This window comes from Doryrhamphus excisus, linkage group LG10 (genome assembly GCF_037039965.1).
Source record: "Doryrhamphus excisus strain RoL-2023G ecotype Guam linkage group LG10, RoL_Dexc_Guam_v1.1, whole genome shotgun sequence".
Classification (NCBI taxonomy): domain Eukaryota; kingdom Metazoa; phylum Chordata; class Actinopteri; order Syngnathiformes; family Syngnathidae; genus Doryrhamphus; species Doryrhamphus excisus.
In genome coordinates, this window is record NC_136366.1 from 824,112 (window position 1) to 842,334 (window position 18,223).

The window sequence follows — 18,223 nt, forward strand, 5'->3', positions numbered from 1 at the left end:
AGCGGTGCATTATTTTAAGTCTGAAATTGCTGAGAAGTGGCCATATTTATTATTATTCATATGTATACTGCGTATCAGACTCGTTTTTAGTACACAGGCTAATAAAAATATGGTCCACAAATGGCCACACTTTGGACAACCCTTGTTTACCTCGTCTTTCCTGGAGAGTCTTTCCCGCAACGATCCAGTATAGCAGTGGTTTTCAAACTTATAAATAAATATAAATACAATACAATAAATACAAACTTATAAACTTTATAAATACAGGTGAAATGTGCGGTATACCACTGTCTTCCTTTTTCGCTGATAAGGATTTTTGTCAAGCACTGAATTTTCGACTTTGTTCGGAGATCCATAAACACAACAGAGTTGCTTTAGGACGCAAAAGTAAAACTTATTGATACCTTTGACACCGTGACTCTGATCTTTTTATTGATCATTTTATATTATCAGTCAACTGCCACAAGACACTCATTTCTCATTTCTACTTCATTCCCTTGCATTGCTCCTCACGAGGCTACATAAGGCTCTTCTAGTGTATGCTAGCGGTCTCGCCCCCCCCCACAGAGACAAAGAGAGTGCATGACTAACAAGGTAAACCTGAGAGGTTCTCCGTGTAGTGAGATGTCTCCAAGGATGCGGTGATTTAAAGTGGCTAAAGGTATAGATTAGCGATGAGTACACTACCTGTACCTGTTCACCCGTCTAAATTACGTATCCGTGTCCGTATTGTAACTTGGAATGCACAGGGCTGAATCCAGACGAGGGAGTGTTAACAAATGAGTGTGTCCATCGTGTGTTTTTGTTGTACTATCACTAAGTGACCCCCAACATAAGCGAAGGCTGGATGCAGGCTTCCACAGTGGTGCACACGCACCAGGTTGAGGATGCGCTCCGGCAGCAAGACTCTTGTGCAGATTACACACTAAAGCATAACGAAAGAAACGCTTCATCGTTTTCTGAGCTGAGTTAGGATGCATACCAATGGAAAAAAAAAGTGTTTTGCAATCAGGGAACAAAAAGCGCACAATAGCAATGTCATTAAAACCTCATGCATTCATTAACTCAAGGAAACAAGGAACCTAATTTATACCAAAAAATAAATGGAGACCAAAGGTTGTTTACTTTCTCAGTCATTTACGTGTACTGTACATCTAGGATCCAGATGTTATGTGTTCATTTGGAGCATAAATATTGGGCTTAATGAGGTGTGACTCCAACACTTCCACGCCCAAGATTTGGCACACTCAAAGATCTATTTGTGAGATTGCTTCAGCCTGCAGATGGTTCCGGCTGACGGTGCGTCCAAACAGGTGGATGAGCTCGTCTCCTAATTAATATCCTCATTGTTCCAACCAAATCAAGCGTGCATCAGTAATCTGAGCAGAGAAAATCACCCTCACTGATTGTATTCACTGACTTTATGCTCTGTGGAGATGAAATTGGCTGTGATAATGATCTATTGTAGAGTTGTAGCTAATTGGGTGTCTTTTAAAAACTGCTTATTTACTGCATCAATAACAACGCCTTGATTTTCACTGTATGTGGTTTTGGTCCCAGTCCAAGTCCGAAACCATTGTTGTCACTCGGAAAAAGGGTGAAGTTCCATCTCTGGATCAAGGATGAGATCCTGTCCCCATTGAAGTTCACGTTTCTTATGGTTTTGTTCATAAGTGGGGGAAGGATGGAACACAAGATCGCATCCGCATAGATCGAGCATCTGGTTAGGATGACTCCTGGATCACCTTGTGAGGTGATGGAAGGCGAGTTAAAAGACTCAGCTCTTCAGCTAAGCGGAAGAAGGTGTATGAATGTATGGATTAAAATTCCTAACGATCCGCCACCAATCCGAACCATCAGCCACAAGTGGTTGGAGTTCCTGATTCCCGACCAGCAACAAAAATATTTTAATCTGTCAACGACGTTACACATTAGAGATGCTGTAGAAAACCTAATGCTAAAATGCTAAAGCTACTTACCATTGAGAAGTAACCCCTTTTCTTGAGAAACTTGGCACTATCCAGTCTCTACTTCCTGTTTGGATTCAGGATCCAACACATATGACTGTATGTTAAAAGCAGACATTTTAAAATGATAAATCTCTGTTTATTATCACCTCCTATAAAGTTGGGTTCGACAGCTCGCGGCACAGCACCAAAGCATGCCTGGAGGGTGGAATATATTAAAACAGACCGTTATTGCTGCACACACCAAATCCTCAGAAATACAGTTGGAATGGGTGCAAATTTTGGAAGGTTTAGAAAGCTTTCTATGCTGGTTATTGTGTGTAGCTGCTCCATAGGAGCAGAATAATGAGCATGATAGGTCCCTTTAAGGCTAATCTTTGGAATAGAAATTGGTTTTCCTCATTTTAGTTTTTACTTTTATATTCCCATAATGCATTGCGTCTGAGTAACACATTCATCGTGGCGCAGCAATGACGTCAGCCTCCCTCTGAGCCCTGTGCTTCAGGCTCCTCTGGATCCCTCTGGTGGAAGGAGTCAGCATTGCAATGCCATCCATCGCAGTATGTTGCTTGGCCTCCAATGAACTGCTCTTCGGGTGGTAATGCATCATGGGTAGTTGTTAAAATTTGTTGTTTCGCACTGGTATTGGTACATGTAATGTATATTTCCTAGGTACCTTTTGAGTGTTAAGTTGCTGTGTGATGAGATTAATGTTTGCAAGATGACACAGTGAGTGAGACTTTTATTCTTGGTAATGACCTTCTACAATTTCCAATGGCTTGGCCAGCTTGCTGTAAACAGTGCTAAATACATATCATGTTCATATCTGTTGTTTATGAAAATACAACTGATGTGAATTTCAGCGACGTGTCATGCAAACGTTTGTCACAAAGACGAGGAAATAAAAAGCATAAAATGTTGGAAATGTTAAGTTTTGCCCGTTGTGGACTAGTAAAGTAATATTCGTGGGGGGGGGGGGGGGGTAGGAACACTGCTAATGGTGATCACTACAAATAAACATATCTAATTTCTGACATTTTCCACCTCAAATAAAAGACTGAAAAAATCCAAATAAACACGGTAAGTGTTCAATATCGCTACCTTAATTTTATTTATTTAGAAGATGCATAGCCTTGGGCTTCTGGTCTCTGCAAGGTGTTTCCCATGGGCGTCAAAGTGAGTAGGCTTCATTCTGCTTTTCCACTTGTAGTGCATGTCTGGGATGAAACACTCCGAACACGCTGAATGTGTATCCCAGGGCTTTGAAAAGGTTGTAAAAAGCAAATGAAAAGCTTCACAGAGATTGTCCAGCACCTCCCTCTTGTGTTGAACCCCCATCGCCTCAGTAGTTCACCAAAACCGTATCCTTTTGCTGTACCAGTCACCAAGTAAGAGCCAAGATCATCGATGATATTGAATGCAGACACTTTGTGGGAATGCGAGTTTGTTCCTTTCATCAGTTTAGAGTAGGCCTCTGAGATGAAGGGAAGCTTGGGAGAAAGAGCCGGTGCCTTCTTGTCTGTTTCCAACTGGCTGAGGACATTTTTGACTGCCAAAGCAGTTGACTGCTCTGCCAACGGGAACTCGTGGTGCAGGTGAAGATGCTCTGCATGATACTTGACAGCCTCAAACCATCTGCTCCATCTACTTCACACTTCTTCAGGAGGGGTTTGGTCCATACAAACCGTCGATCAGGAAGACCATCGCACGTGTTTGTTATGTTATCAGTGCAAAAAATCATATCCCCTGAGACGTAAAAATCATTTTGAGACTTTTCGGCTCTGAATTTTGGCTAAGTATTGAGTTTCTTAGCTTCTTCACAGACTTAGTCGGTGTTTCAAGCGTCTGCTTTCACTTGTTTAGTTCAAGGGTGGGTGAGGAAATGCCACGGAAGGTGCAGAGGTAGCGCCACAAATGAGTGGTCCCTGGAAATAGCCTTCACCTTACGGTGAAAGCATTTTGTCAATTTCCACGTTATTCCACCTTTGATAGTAGATTCGGTTTTATTGCCCAATTCCGTGATTTTGTTAACGTGGAAATCATAGGGCTCTATTTTATTATTTTGTTTTTTTACAAGAACCTGTAAAAAAGATTGATTTACCCTCAATTCCATTTTCTTCAGAGTTAAGATATGAATGGAGGCCGCCTAGACTTTGGTCCCGGTTGGGGAAGGTCGGGTGAATTTGAAATGAAGTTGTTAAAAATGTACATTTAGCTCTTAGGGGTTTTCTGGTTTAATGTGTCAGTCTACCATCTTCACGGTTCCAATCTGTCCGTGTCATGGCACACTAGAATGAAGAAATAGGAATATTCACGACGCAAAATGAAATCACAGATAAAAAAAAAGGACATTTGTAAACTGAAATGAATGACAACAATCTGGCACCGTAATAAAATCTATGTAAATAAGTAAATAACATGAAATGTCGTTACTAAAACAAGTTTATACGTGTTCAGACATGATGAATAGGATTTTCCAATGCCAGTTGAGCAATCTGGATGTCACACAAATGAATACAGTTTTGTTGTTAATAACTGACTCTGCATCCACGTAGCCAATACAGTCCAAATGGAATATGATTTGACAACTGTGAAAAAGAATAACAAAGTGCATCTGAACTGTGCTTAACCTTGTTCATCCCATGAATGATTCAGTATAGACATGGGCATGCATATGTTAGTGTCACAAACTGGAACTTATCCACACAGGTGAAACCTCCACAGATAGGCACCCCCTCATTTGAATGGGACTGGGCGGGTGTTTTGCATGTGAGTCAGTATTGCTTGGATTAACATAGTGTACTTATTTCATAAACACTTTGCTCATGCCACATATTTCACGTACAGTACATAAAGCCAAAGAGGTACATTTGCATGAAATGTAAATTGTAACGTAAGGTACAGTCCCGCAGGTGTACTTTCATGATCGCATCCTTTGTGGTCCTGATGTTGTGTATGCAAGTTCACATGAACATTGTTATGCCCAGCGGCATGAATGCTAACTATTTTTAGTCATGTCTGAAGAACACTTTGATGAAAAAGGATAAGATAAGGTATGCCTTTATTAGTTCCACACGGGAAACGCAGTAAAGCAGACAACAAAAAGCACACAAGAGCATAGAAAGTGTAAAATCAAGGTAGTACAAATCAAGTTATATACAGTATTACAGCTGTGTACGTGTTGAGCAAGCTGTTGTTTATGCTATATTAGTAATATTAGCAATTGCTACATCGTTTCTATTACGGAGTGTGACAAGACCTGCGATATCTCACCTTCACATCCTGTCACCGATGGAGCGTCTAAGTGCAGCGAGTGTGCGTTGGCGGGGGCGGGAGTCTTTGTCGTCATTGAGGAAAGGTAGGCTGCCATTCTCATCTTGCCTCCCTCCTTCTCCTCCTGTTCCAGACGACGTCCCAGGACTGCTGTGATGCTGCTCCCTCAGCAAACACGCACCATAGAAGATGGCAGAGGCCATCACAGAGTCATAAAGGGTCTTCAGTAGCGCCCCCTGCACTCCATAGGTCCGCAGCCTCCTGAGCAGATATGGTCTGCTCTGATCTTTTTTGTAAAGTTCTGTTCTGTTGTCCGTCCAGTCCGGTTTATGGTTCAGATGAACGCGTAGGTACTTCTAAAATGTCACCATCTCAATGCCCCGTTCCTGGATGTTCACTGGTGTACATCCAGGTACGTAGTATATAAGGTAGTATAGCTTGAGCTAAAGCAAAGAAATGCAATCATTTCAGGGTACTCACACTTCCATTGGATCTCTCGTTTATTGTGGTTAATTGGTTCCAGACTCGATAATGAATTTCCACTAAGTAGGCTTCATTGACCACTCCAAATTGTCCATAGGTATGAATGTGAGTGTGAATGGTTGTTTGTCTATATGTGCCCTGGGATTGGCTGGCCACCAGTCCAGGGTGGACCCGCCTCTCGCCCAAAGACAGCTGGAGGATAAGCGCTAGAAAATGAATGAATGAATGAATGAATGGTGACAGATGAGACCCCAGCTTTCTCATTGACTGCTTGTAGTGTTAGTTAGTCCTCGGGTGACCCACCACGGCAGAAATCCACTCGTTCCCATGGGAACTGTTGATGTGGCTAGGAGTAATTTTCTCCAAGATCATAAATCGGACACAAAGCAGCAAGATGAGTTGGTGGACCTTGGAGTCTTCTGCAGGTTCATTAGCGTTCAACAGATCTTTGAGATCCTGCACCTCCGGTAATTAGAAGAATGAGACATTCTGAAGCAGACCGTGACAACCTCCAGGGGGATACTGGATCACATGATTTCATGATTTCTTTTGCTTATCTGGGTTTGCGTCACGGGGGCAGCAGTCTTGGTAGGGAATCCCCAACTTTCCAGACTCTGGCCACTTCTTCCAGTTCCATTGTAGGGACACTGAGGTGTCCCAAGGCCTGCTGTGAGATGTACCCTCGCCAGCATGTCCAACATCAGGAGGCATCAGCACGAGATGCCTGAGTCGCATCAAGTGGCACTTCTCAATGCGAAGGAGAAGCGGCCATTTTTGTTTCTGTATTATATTTGATCAGTAAATGTGCAAATTCAAGAAAAGGATTACATTTAAATGACATTTCTAATGCAAGTCAATGGCCAAGTATTGATATTTATTTTATGTTTGTGTCTCACCTGCCACCCGTGACCATGTGTCACTGAATCGAACCAAAAATAAACTTTGTCCCAGTTTTCCACGCACGTTTCAGTAACCATCTGCCTTGAATCACAGCGACAACACAGTGACCCTGACAGGTCCATTACAGATGTCATATTACTGTGAATGAATAACTCATGAGAAGCTAAATGGCTCCATAGGAGTTCAAGTATAAATATTTCATCCACACAAGTTGTATTTTTTTCACCCAGTTCCATCAAGTTTTGTAAAAAAAAAAAAGTATACAGACCTTGATAATGAAATGTGATGACAAAGTGACGACTGACATTTTCCACATTCCAAGATTTTCCATGTTTTATTTGGTGGACTTGGACAAGGAGGGGTTGGGGGAATTCTGTGAAAAAGTATGTGATTTGCATATTCCAATCAATGCCTTTAAATGCCAATCACAAAAAAAAGATGTGCTGGTGTATGGCGCCAAACCAAAACAAACATGTCTGCCATTTGGATCCCATATGTGATTTGAGAGAGTGATGTCAAATTTGCATCCTTCAACACGTGTCATGAATAATATTTCCTGGGCATAGCATGTAAAATAGCTTTAATTTAATATGGCATTTGGGTATGGTGAGTATTCAAGGCTGGCGGTGCAGCACCAAGCGGCCGCCGATGTCGTCATACATGCCCGTACGCGGGACACTCAGAAGGCCATGCAAACACCACAAAACAATTGAATTCACTCCAGCACTCCAGGCTCCAGCACGCCTGCAACCCTTGTGAAGACAAGCGGCAAAAAAATGAATGAATGAATCAATACAGTAAATAGCAAGGATGCAAAAAAAAATATCCCCCAAAACTGAAATAATTTTTTTTATTTCTTAATATTTCCCCATTATACTGAATCCGTCACGATATTACCAATTGATGACCGATATCGGAATCAGCATCGTAAAACCCTTATGTTAACACCTCTAGTGATATAGCTGCATTTACTACCTATAATACGCCGACCCAGTTCAAAAGTTCCCAGTTCAGTTGGAATTACTCCGTAATAAATGTAATTAGTTACCATGGAAACTAATTATTGTGTTCCGGTTTTCAAAACCCTTGAATTTATCTATACTAATTCAGATTAATCTTAATGTTTCTCGAGGTTAGGATTGAGGGCTCAGTTTGTGCCTTGCAATTTTCTACCAAGGCATGAGGGGGCGCTGTTTTCCCAAGTGTGAGCAACTACAGTATAACCCTTGTTGACTGGCTATTTAGCTTCCTGTGTAGTAGTCATGAACAATGGTGACTGAAGTGATATTCAGATCTTTTATATAGATATAAATGCATAATAACGCACCACATTTCACTCCATTAAAGACTTTGTCATGATTGTAATGGTAATTATAAATTAGGTTACTCGTTCCTGAAACCGATTTTGCCGCATTTTGCCACATTTTTCCGCATATACATCGGCAAAATCTGCAGGTCATTAGAAGAAAAACCCATAAATACCCATAATCATCGACTGTGTATCAACAACTTTCCTCATTTGTCCATCTTATTACATGCAAATGTCAGCCGCATTTTACTACAAGAGCCGCTTTTATAATATTTTGTTGCACAGTTTAATATTTTGTTTTTTTTCATAAATCAGATGGTAATGAACTCTGCCCCGTGTATGAAATAAATCAGAAAAGGCGCACAAAAAGATAAGGTTTTGTTTTGCTTCCTCGGTTGCTTTCTACTGTTCAGGGGTGTCATTTTGATCCTCCACCAGAAGATACCCAAACTAGCTGTAATTCCCTTAGGCTCGTCTGTCGTCAGTGGTTGTAATATACGCTCTGCTATACTGCATTGAAAAAAAAATGATGAAGAAAAAAAGGCAGAAAAATCAAGTCTTAGAGAAAATACACTAAGCTGGTTCGCTTTGCCTCGGGACACAAATAGCTTCAAAGATTTGTCAGAGCAAAGGAAGAATACAGAAGCAAAAGAAAGTTTCTTGCCTATATCTACTTTTCTCATTCTCTTTATTTCAAAGTGAACGCAGGACAAAGCTGTAACGCTGGCACGGGAGCATAAAGGGAATCAAAGTTAATGTCTCCAACGTGAGAACAATACGAGCAAAGAAAAGGGTTTACCGGGGCAATGCTGGACCGCCACTACAAAAACACTTTTGGCTGGCAATCCTGGCCTTTCAGCAGCCAAAATAATTAGGACTTTTGTAGGCATGTAATAAAACAAATCTGTCAAAGACCCCCGCTCTGTGTGTTTGCTGTTGCATTACGGGCTTTGTGCTGCCGCACTAAATTACAGGCTAGAGGGCGCATAAATGGCTGATAAATGTACCAGTCCATTTGCAGAAGTCTGTACTTCCCATAATAACAGCTTGGACTGAATCCACTGTCAGACGCGGATGCATGGATTTGTTAAGCCTTAAAAGCTAATAAATATGCAAACACATGCACCTATGAATAGCCTGCCCGGAAAAAGACACAGGTTATCAAATATTTACATGTATGATTGTGGATTATCTAAACAAACCTGGGGGATTAATCGTTGATCATCAATATTCATATCACTAATTACCTCTGTCTGTACTCTCTAAATTCAGTATATTCCTATGTAGGATGCTCCAAAAACACTTTATGGCCATTTCTTGGTCATAAAAGGTCCATTTTGAGTGGAAAAGCTTCTGTCAGCCTTGTTATTATTATTTGAATCCGTCCATCTGCTGCAAAGGTACCCATTACGTTGGTCGTGGAAAATAGAGTGGGTCCATCGCAAGTGTCACCCACGTCGTAAATGTCACTTTGCAGATGTTGCATGGCATCAGTCAGCTGACCTCAAGCTGCCCTCCTGATTTGCTGTTGTGCCTACGCGGCAAAGCAAGTGGTGAACAGAAAAACGACAACTGGAAATGCTTCCATCTTTATTATTCCGACTACGGATGAACCAACTCATCTGTAGGATTCCTATATCAGGATCATAAGTTACCCGTTCACAGTCGATTGATGGCTCTGCTTTGCGTCCTGAACTCCACCATGGAAAATACATTTTTTGATTCTTTGCTTATGAACTATTATTTCATGATTAATTAAAAAACATGCCCTTTTTAAAATGTAGCCTTGACCTCGACTGTACTGTCTTTTGTGTAATCATTTTCATTTCTTGTAGTACATCTGAAATGTTTGATAGCAAATGCTAACCCGGCATAATACATGAACTGTACGTATTATGAATGCTACGTAGCTTATTTGACTGACAAAGTACTCCAAGTTCTGCACAAAACTATTGAAGAATTATGTGTAATTATTTTTATTTCAATTGTTAATTATTGATTATCTTGTGTGACAAGATCTCACGAAAAGGTCCGGGATGATAATAAATTAATGAATTATCACACAATAATTTCAAATTCAGTTCATAATTCATATATGTCTGTTTTTCGCATCGTTTGCCTCCAAACAGCAGGGAGAGAGTACACTCGTTTGTTCCATACAACAACGGAATGAATGGACTGAGCAGTCTTTTTGTCTTGGTGGGCGGAGGCGGGGCTGTTAGCATACACACAGAGTGCAGAAGACTGTAACTTGATAGAAATTAAATGAGTAGAATGCTATACACCATTTTTTTTTACTATACTTTTCTTCAAAGTAATTTTAAAATCACATCTCATATCGTTCTCATAGAGCAAATCTTGTGTACCATTCTATACCTCGAAACACCCCGAGTATTGAGTATAGTAGTTTGAAAATTTATCTTAAAATTATGAATAAAAATGAAAAATATGATATACAACATAAATACCCTTAACACAAACACATAAGTCATATTGTCGAATTTTGAAAAAATTCAAGGCTTTTATGTGCGCCTTGTAGTGTGGAAAAAAAAAAGGTGATATTTTTTTCCCCCCACGATTTTTTTGCCGCCCCATGGAGGCCAGATACCCTTAACACTCTCCGATATTGCTTAATGAGCCAGCAGGCTCTGTGTGAATGAACCATTACATTATCTACGACCTAACTCAAAAGTGGCCGCTTTTAAAGAAACATTATCTTGGAATTGTTTCATGAATGAAAATGAATATTTCTTTGTGTGAGCAGGATTCTAACCGGCAGGTGAGAAATAGGTGGTTGAACCGAGGCCATCTGATAGCACAGCCATCCATCCATCCATCGTTTACGCTCCTGAATGGTGTCTGAAACCTGCCCGGTAGTTTGCTCTCTCAGCCAGCAGCAGGCCGAGAGCGGGATAATGAACTCCTGCAGCCAGGACACATTTCACATTGCAATAAGGTGAGATGCTCCTCGACGGAGAAACCTCCATTTTCACATGCCAGACAGCCTGTTGACACGTATTAAACTGTATTTGCTAAGATTAAAATATCAGAGCGCTTTATTCTGGATGACTGAATAACCCTATTTGCACAGCATCTAGTAATTAGCGTGATACATTAATAGACCAAAATAAATTTTGCAGTGAAAAACACCTGGCAAGTACAGGCAGCATATTATCTGCACTAGTGTCACACTGCAGCAGGTGGTACATTGTCAGCTGTGAATGTGTGAACAAAAGCACAATTATAAGTTTGTCACTTCACCTGCTCCAAATTAGAAGCAGCCAAAGCGCTGGACACAGACAAAAAAAAAAAAAAACTGGAGAAAAAAAATAACCCTTAAAAAATAATCAGTTAGTCCATGCAGTCGTGCAGTTTGGAAACACGCTGTAACTCTGTCTGGTTTTAAAATGTCATTACTATACTTGCATGTATTGTGTGTATTTTACAAGCAACATTTACAGTATATTTGGATTTCTTCTACTTCCATTTTTTTAGGCATAACATTTAGATTTCTTCTTTTTAAAATAGTAATAGTGATAATAGGTAGCTAGCTAGGTAGCAAGCTAGCTAGCTAGCTAGCTAGGTAGGTAGCTAGGTAGCAAGCTAGCTAGCTAGCTAGCTAGGTAGCTAGCTAGCTAGCTAGCTAGCTAGCTAGATAGATAGATAGATAGATAGATAGATAGATAGATAGATAGATAGATAGATAGATAGATAGATAGATAGATAGATAGATAGATAGATAGATAGATAGATAGATAGATAGATAGATAGATAGATAGATAGATAGATAGATAGATAGATATACTTGCATGTATTGTGTGTATTTTACAAGCAACATTTACAGTATATTTGGATTTCTTCTACTTCCATTTTTTTAGGCATAACATTTAGATTTCTTCTTTTTAAAATAGTAATAGTGATAATAGGTAGCTAGCTAGGTAGCAAGCTAGCTAGCTAGCTAGCTAGGTAGGTAGCTAGGTAGCAAGCTAGCTAGCTAGCTAGTTAGGTAGGTAGCTAGCTAGCTAGCTAGCTAGCTAGCTAGCTAGCTAGATAGATAGATAGATAGATAGATAGATAGATAGATAGATAGATAGATAGATAGATAGATAGATAGATAGATAGATAGATAGATATACTTACATGTATTGTGTGTATTTTACAAGCAACATTTACAGTATATTTGGATTTCTTCTACTTCCATTTTTTTAGGCATAACATTTAGATTTCTTCTTTTTAAAATAGTAATAGTGATAATAGTAGCTAGCTAGCTAGCTAGGTAGCTAGCTAGCTAGCTAGCTAGCTAGCTAGCTAGCTAGATAGATAGATAGATAGATAGATAGATAGATAGATAGATAGATAGATAGATAGATAGATAGATAGATAGATAGATAGATAGATAGATAGATAGATAGATAGATAGATAGATAGATAGATAGATAGATAGATAGATAGATAGATAGATAGATAGATAGATAGATAGATAGATAGATAGATAGATAGATAGATAGATAGATGAGAGAAAGTGACGCATTAGACTAAACTAAAAACAAGGATGGTTGCACAGGGATAAAGTGGTTAACGCAAAGGCCACAAAGTTAGGAGATCTGTGTTCGATTCCCCTCTAGAGGGCTCTAATAATGTTAAAAAAACATATTTAGATGGTCGTTTTTTATGTTCTAGCTATGAAAATTTTCATATATATACACATATATATATTTCATTTATAAAAAAGGAATCCTACTTCACTGAAATTCACTTATCACAGTCGGGTCTGTAATCAAAACAAACAAGGGGTCACTGTACCACCAAATTATACTGAATTCGATATGTTTTCTGTTGAAAATACAACCTATTTTTAAAGAAAAAAAAAAAGTGGAGTAAAAACTGACCAAAGTTTTTTGAATTTGTGTGTCCACAAATACTGAATCGTGAATGTGTATGCCTCCGCTGTACATAAGTTTGGTTGCTCATCATCTCATTTTGAATGCAAAGACACGGACTGCATCATTGCTTAGATATTGCTTAAGTACCAGATACAGATGTAACTCATATGAAGAAAAACCTCATCCTCACAGCCTTTCTGAAGCCCGTGTGACACGGAGAAACATCCAGCAGGAGTCAAACTCGTACCGCATGTCAAAAGTCGACTCGATGATTGGACTTTGTTCATTGGATCAATTGAGCATACTGCAATCTCAGTCATGCGTCGGGTCAATGAGCCGTAGAGCGGGAGGTCACAGCTCTTGATAGTATTTCATCAGCATGCAAGTAATGGAAGAACAGCCTCTCCAACAAAAAACCTTGTTATGCATTCCTGCTCACACATTATACGTATACTCACCATTCTATACCCGTGAACATAATCAATGAGCTGGAGTGTTTTTGTCCTCTACTCACCAACATAAACGTAAAAACAGTTTTGAAAGCTTCATAAATGTCAAAAGGTAGAATTGAGGTGTCATTTCATGAACAGTGAACACGCTGACCTTTGAGTTCGGCTAATTAAAAAATGTGTTTGTAATCGTATTATCTGGTACTTTACCTTACTTTATGAACAATTTAATTACAGTATATCTCATCTTCTGCCTTTGTCACAGCCAACAAGCGGTGAAGGGTGATGATGTCATGATAATCAAGTGGTGTCCCATTTCTTTGTGGTTTCTACCCCTTGGCTCTTGGTTTTAAGGGGTAAGACGAAGGGGAAAGGCTTCGGGGTAGAATTGGGATTCAGCATTAATGTCATGTCCAAGCAACCCAACTGATATGGGCCACTTCTCTTTTCTGCTCAGGTTGCTGGTGGAACCATCTTCAGAAGAACCTCATACATTCCTGGAACATGGTGACAACAGACACATACTAAATGTATTTGACCTCAAACTGTTGAAAAATATATAACATTACCTTACCTAACATTACCTTATCTTACCTAACAATGTTCTGTCTGCCGCAAACATTAATTAAATGAATATCCAAATTGGAAAAGGTTTATTTTATAATTGCAACTTAAAGAATGTTGACAAGAAACTTCGCCAGACTCGTGTTACAGAAGAAGGTTCTGGTGACATGAAGCTAATTCATTTTTAACTTCTCCCTCCTTCCAATTTCACAACACCACAACCAGTGTCAAGGCTGCAGGGGGAATATTTCATTTCTAAACTAAACTATCAACTGGAATACCAAAATCATAACATTTCTTCTATTCCTTGCATCTAGCACCAATCTGTACCTCCTGATGCTTCATCGCTCATCCCTTTCATAATATTAGCCCCTTCTGGATTACATTTGGCAAATAGTTAGCAGCAACCTGTAAATCCAACTAGTCAACTAATGAGCCGACAAACCCACAATGCAAATACAGGCCAAGTTATCGTCATCGTTCCAGGCCAGAAGGTCAGACTAAAACAGAAAAATAATGAATGTAAGGAATATAGAACATTTATCTTAGTTTTTACTTATATTTAAATTACTTTTACCTTCACTGAATACTTGATGGTTGACAAAGACAGGCAACAAGATCAACAAGAAAACCACCTCCATGTTTTGGTATTTCTTGAATTCTACAGAGTCCACTGATAGCAAAGACAAACAGACTGCTAACAAGGAACTTCTGTGACAAAAACACATCAAGAACACGTTGAAAGATGTGCATATTGTAAATGTATGATAACCGGAGCATCGATTGCATATATTTTAGACGTTAACCAAAAAATATGCTAACCAGGGCGTACGCTAAGCAAGGTTGTCCTGTACTGGACACATTAGGATGGAACGAATGAAAGCGTATAATCACTACGCTTTATTTATAGAATTTGACGATGTCAAAGAGTGTGTACATCTTTTTTAACCTGGTAGACCTGGGTTAAAATTTAGGTTGAGGGTACTGTTAGATCTTGTTTTTACAACTGTACCTCCAGCCCAGTAGTAGTAGAAAGTAGAGTAGAAAGTAGAAAGTAGTAGTAGAATTTGTTTTGCAGAATAATAGTATCAATCTCTCTTGACACAACGGCATAAATGGACTGAGCAGTCTTTTTGTCTTGGTGGGCGGAGGCGGGGCTGTTACACACAGAGTGTAGAAGACTGTAACGTGATGGAAATTAAATGATCTTGTTTTTACACCTGTACTTCCAGCCCAGTAGTAGTCCATAGAGAGAATTTGTTTTGCAGAATAATAGTATCAATCGCTCTTGACACACACACACACTCACATAGCACAACTAGAGTTGCGCAACATGATTGATGGAAGGATACTGGAAAGGCAAGCGGACAAAAGATGCATCGTCCTCACCCACTCTTGCAAGCTTATCTTTTTGTGTTCTAGAGGGGCAACTGCTTTTTATGTTCTGTAGACCCGTCAATCTGGGTTCGTCCTTGAAGACATGGACCCAAAAGACACGGACTCAAGTCTAAGCTGCACGTATTCCTGCTCAAACTTGACAAACATAAAGAAGCATTTATGGCTCATGTATGAAGCAAAACGCTGTTGGAATATCTCCACACTCCAGTTGAAATGAGACCCATCCGCTGAATGGTCACGTGGTGTTTCTTGTCTATCAGCCTTTTGTCACAGTCTCACAGGGGAATCATTGTATTGACAGATAAAGGATGACGACACGCTGTGATGAAGAAGAGACACCGCCTCTTGAAGCCGCATGTGACTTATGGTACATGTACACCTCAGGGACGATCCACTACAAACATATTAGGTTCCCTCAGTTATCAAGACATCAGTCCTCTGTGGTCTTCTCATTGAACTATCTTGTACAACCTGATGCAACTCGCACAGGGATTCTGAAACTATGCTCATCTTCATCTGCTTAATGAAAATTTCATCAGCGGGAATTTTTTTTTTTTCAGGGGAAGATGGGACAAGCCGGAACAGTGCAAGGGAAACTCATTGTGTCAACCAATTTTTAAACTGTAAGCGATGAATCCCATGGCGAGTAAAGGTTTGTAAATGTTGTGGAAATGTTACACGAGAATGCCGAATTATCCGAGAAATTAATATGTCTTAGTGATTTACGATTTGTGCCAATGCAGACGTAATTTCCCGACATCCAAAAACTCTCTTTGATCTTCCTCTATGCCTCCTATCAGGCAGCATCCTTCTACCAATAAATTCAACATCTCTCCTCTGGACATGTCCCAACCATCTCAGTCTGGCCTAAAGGACTTTATCTCCAAGGCTGCAAACATGGAATGTCCTTCTGATGTACTCCTTCCTGATCCTATCCATCCTGGTCATTCTCAGTGAGAATTTCAGCATTGTTATCTCTGTTACCTCCAGTTCTTCCAGTGCTTCCTGTCTCTAGACCAAACAACATTGCTGGTCTCACCACAGTTTTGTATTCCTTTCCTTTCATTTTAGCTGAAACTCTTCTATCACACGTCACGCCTCCTTTATACCCACTTTATATGTTCTGTACACACCATTCTGGGGTCTTCATCCACCGTCCTTGTCGATATCGAGTTCAGCAAATAACCAAATACAAAATATTTCCCAAAGAAGGAAGTAATAGCCATGGCAGTTACAACGCCGTTACCATTACCAACATTATTACTCACTGATATTTACATCAATGATCTGTATGCCGCTTCCATCGGCATTGTTTACTACTACGACTACACGGCAAGACAATAGTTAGCTCCCTGGCGTTTTGTTTTTCCAGCAATAATGACATTCCCTGGTCATTTCAATTTAGTTTGACCTAAACCGATGATAAACAACCAACGATGATACCCACTGACTCTTATTCGCCATCATCAGGTCATCAAAATCTACTTTTTGTTTCAACCCCTAAAGCTTTCTTCGCATTTCAATGCCCCTTCTAACAACATACATTTGAAGCCATCCTAACATGATCTCAGCCGTCCTCCTTCTCTCTAACTGTGCTGTTGAAATATAAATGCACCCTTCACTTGCCCTCTATTTGGCTTTCTCCCCTGTTTCTTCTTGGCCATCCACCGTAGCTGCTGCAAGATTTAGAGACAGGAAGTCATCAGTGTTGTAGATTGGCTTGTTAGACACACGCTGACCCTTCACTCAAGCTGCTCCGAGCTATAACAGATATGTTCTTTTTCAAAGATTTTTATCTTATTAGACGTGTTTTGCCTGTAGGGTGACGGGTCTGTTAACTGACTTCAGGGTATAAAAAGGCAGAAATTGTTCAAAGACAATTGATGTTATTGTAAGTCGGAGTTCCATGATATTTATTGTTAGCGGTATGTATTGCATAGCATTGCTGTAGGTTTCGGTTTGTTTTCCATCCAGCTGGAGCCTTTCTGCATAATCTATTGTGCAATATGGTGTATAGGAAGACACTTTTATTGGAGGGGCTATTAAATGGTGCATCAGGATTAAGGCTTAAGGCTCTTTTACTGTCGTTTACACAGAAACATTCCTTGGCTTTCAACGCATAACAGTGACTGCAGTACATAAATACTCACCATTATTGACTGGAGCTGCGGGTGTCCTTATCGGTGACCAGGAAGTATTGAGGGATTTAGGTACCAAAGTGTTTTTATTACGCTGTTCATCCTGGTCATATGTTACATAAATTGAATAAGAATTGTCAAATATTTTGTTTAAAATTCTTATAATACAATTGGGGAAATAATTATTTGATCAACTGCTGATTTTGTTCACCAAACCAAAAAATAACATAATAAATATTGATATTTGTCCATTGAACAGTATTATAAATTCATTTGAATCCAATCATTTTAAACATTTAACATTGCAACAGTATTTTTAACATTTTTAATGTAACATTTTTAACACAAGAGCATATTTCCAGAAAGCTGATAAGGCTGCAGTGAGCTCTCTTCTCGTCTTAGTAAGTGCACTTGCTGAGCCTACATGAGTGCACTGAATAGCGGAATGTTTGCATAAACATTTATTATACACCATGATTTTCTCCGGTCTTTAATGTAAGTTTGATGTCATTATTCTAGTCAGACAATGAAATACAGATATACACTTTATACACTGAGACACAGCAGTACTCCATCGTGTCCGTGAGCCGGAAGGACCTTGTCGCTGAAGTCCTTCCATAGAAGAAAGGTCAGTGGGTTTTGCTGCTCCAGCAATAGCTGCTGGAGATGCTCTACAAATTTGATACACCACATGCAAAGAAGACACAAGGGGCAGCTCAGTGAGGGGGCATCACACCCCTGATCACAGTTTTTGTGCCCCCCCTCACAGGCACAGCGAGAGAGTGACAGTGTCAGGAAGCAGATTTAGTATTTCCATATTTTATAGACGGTCCTTAAAGCCTTTGGTGTCTTAGCCGAG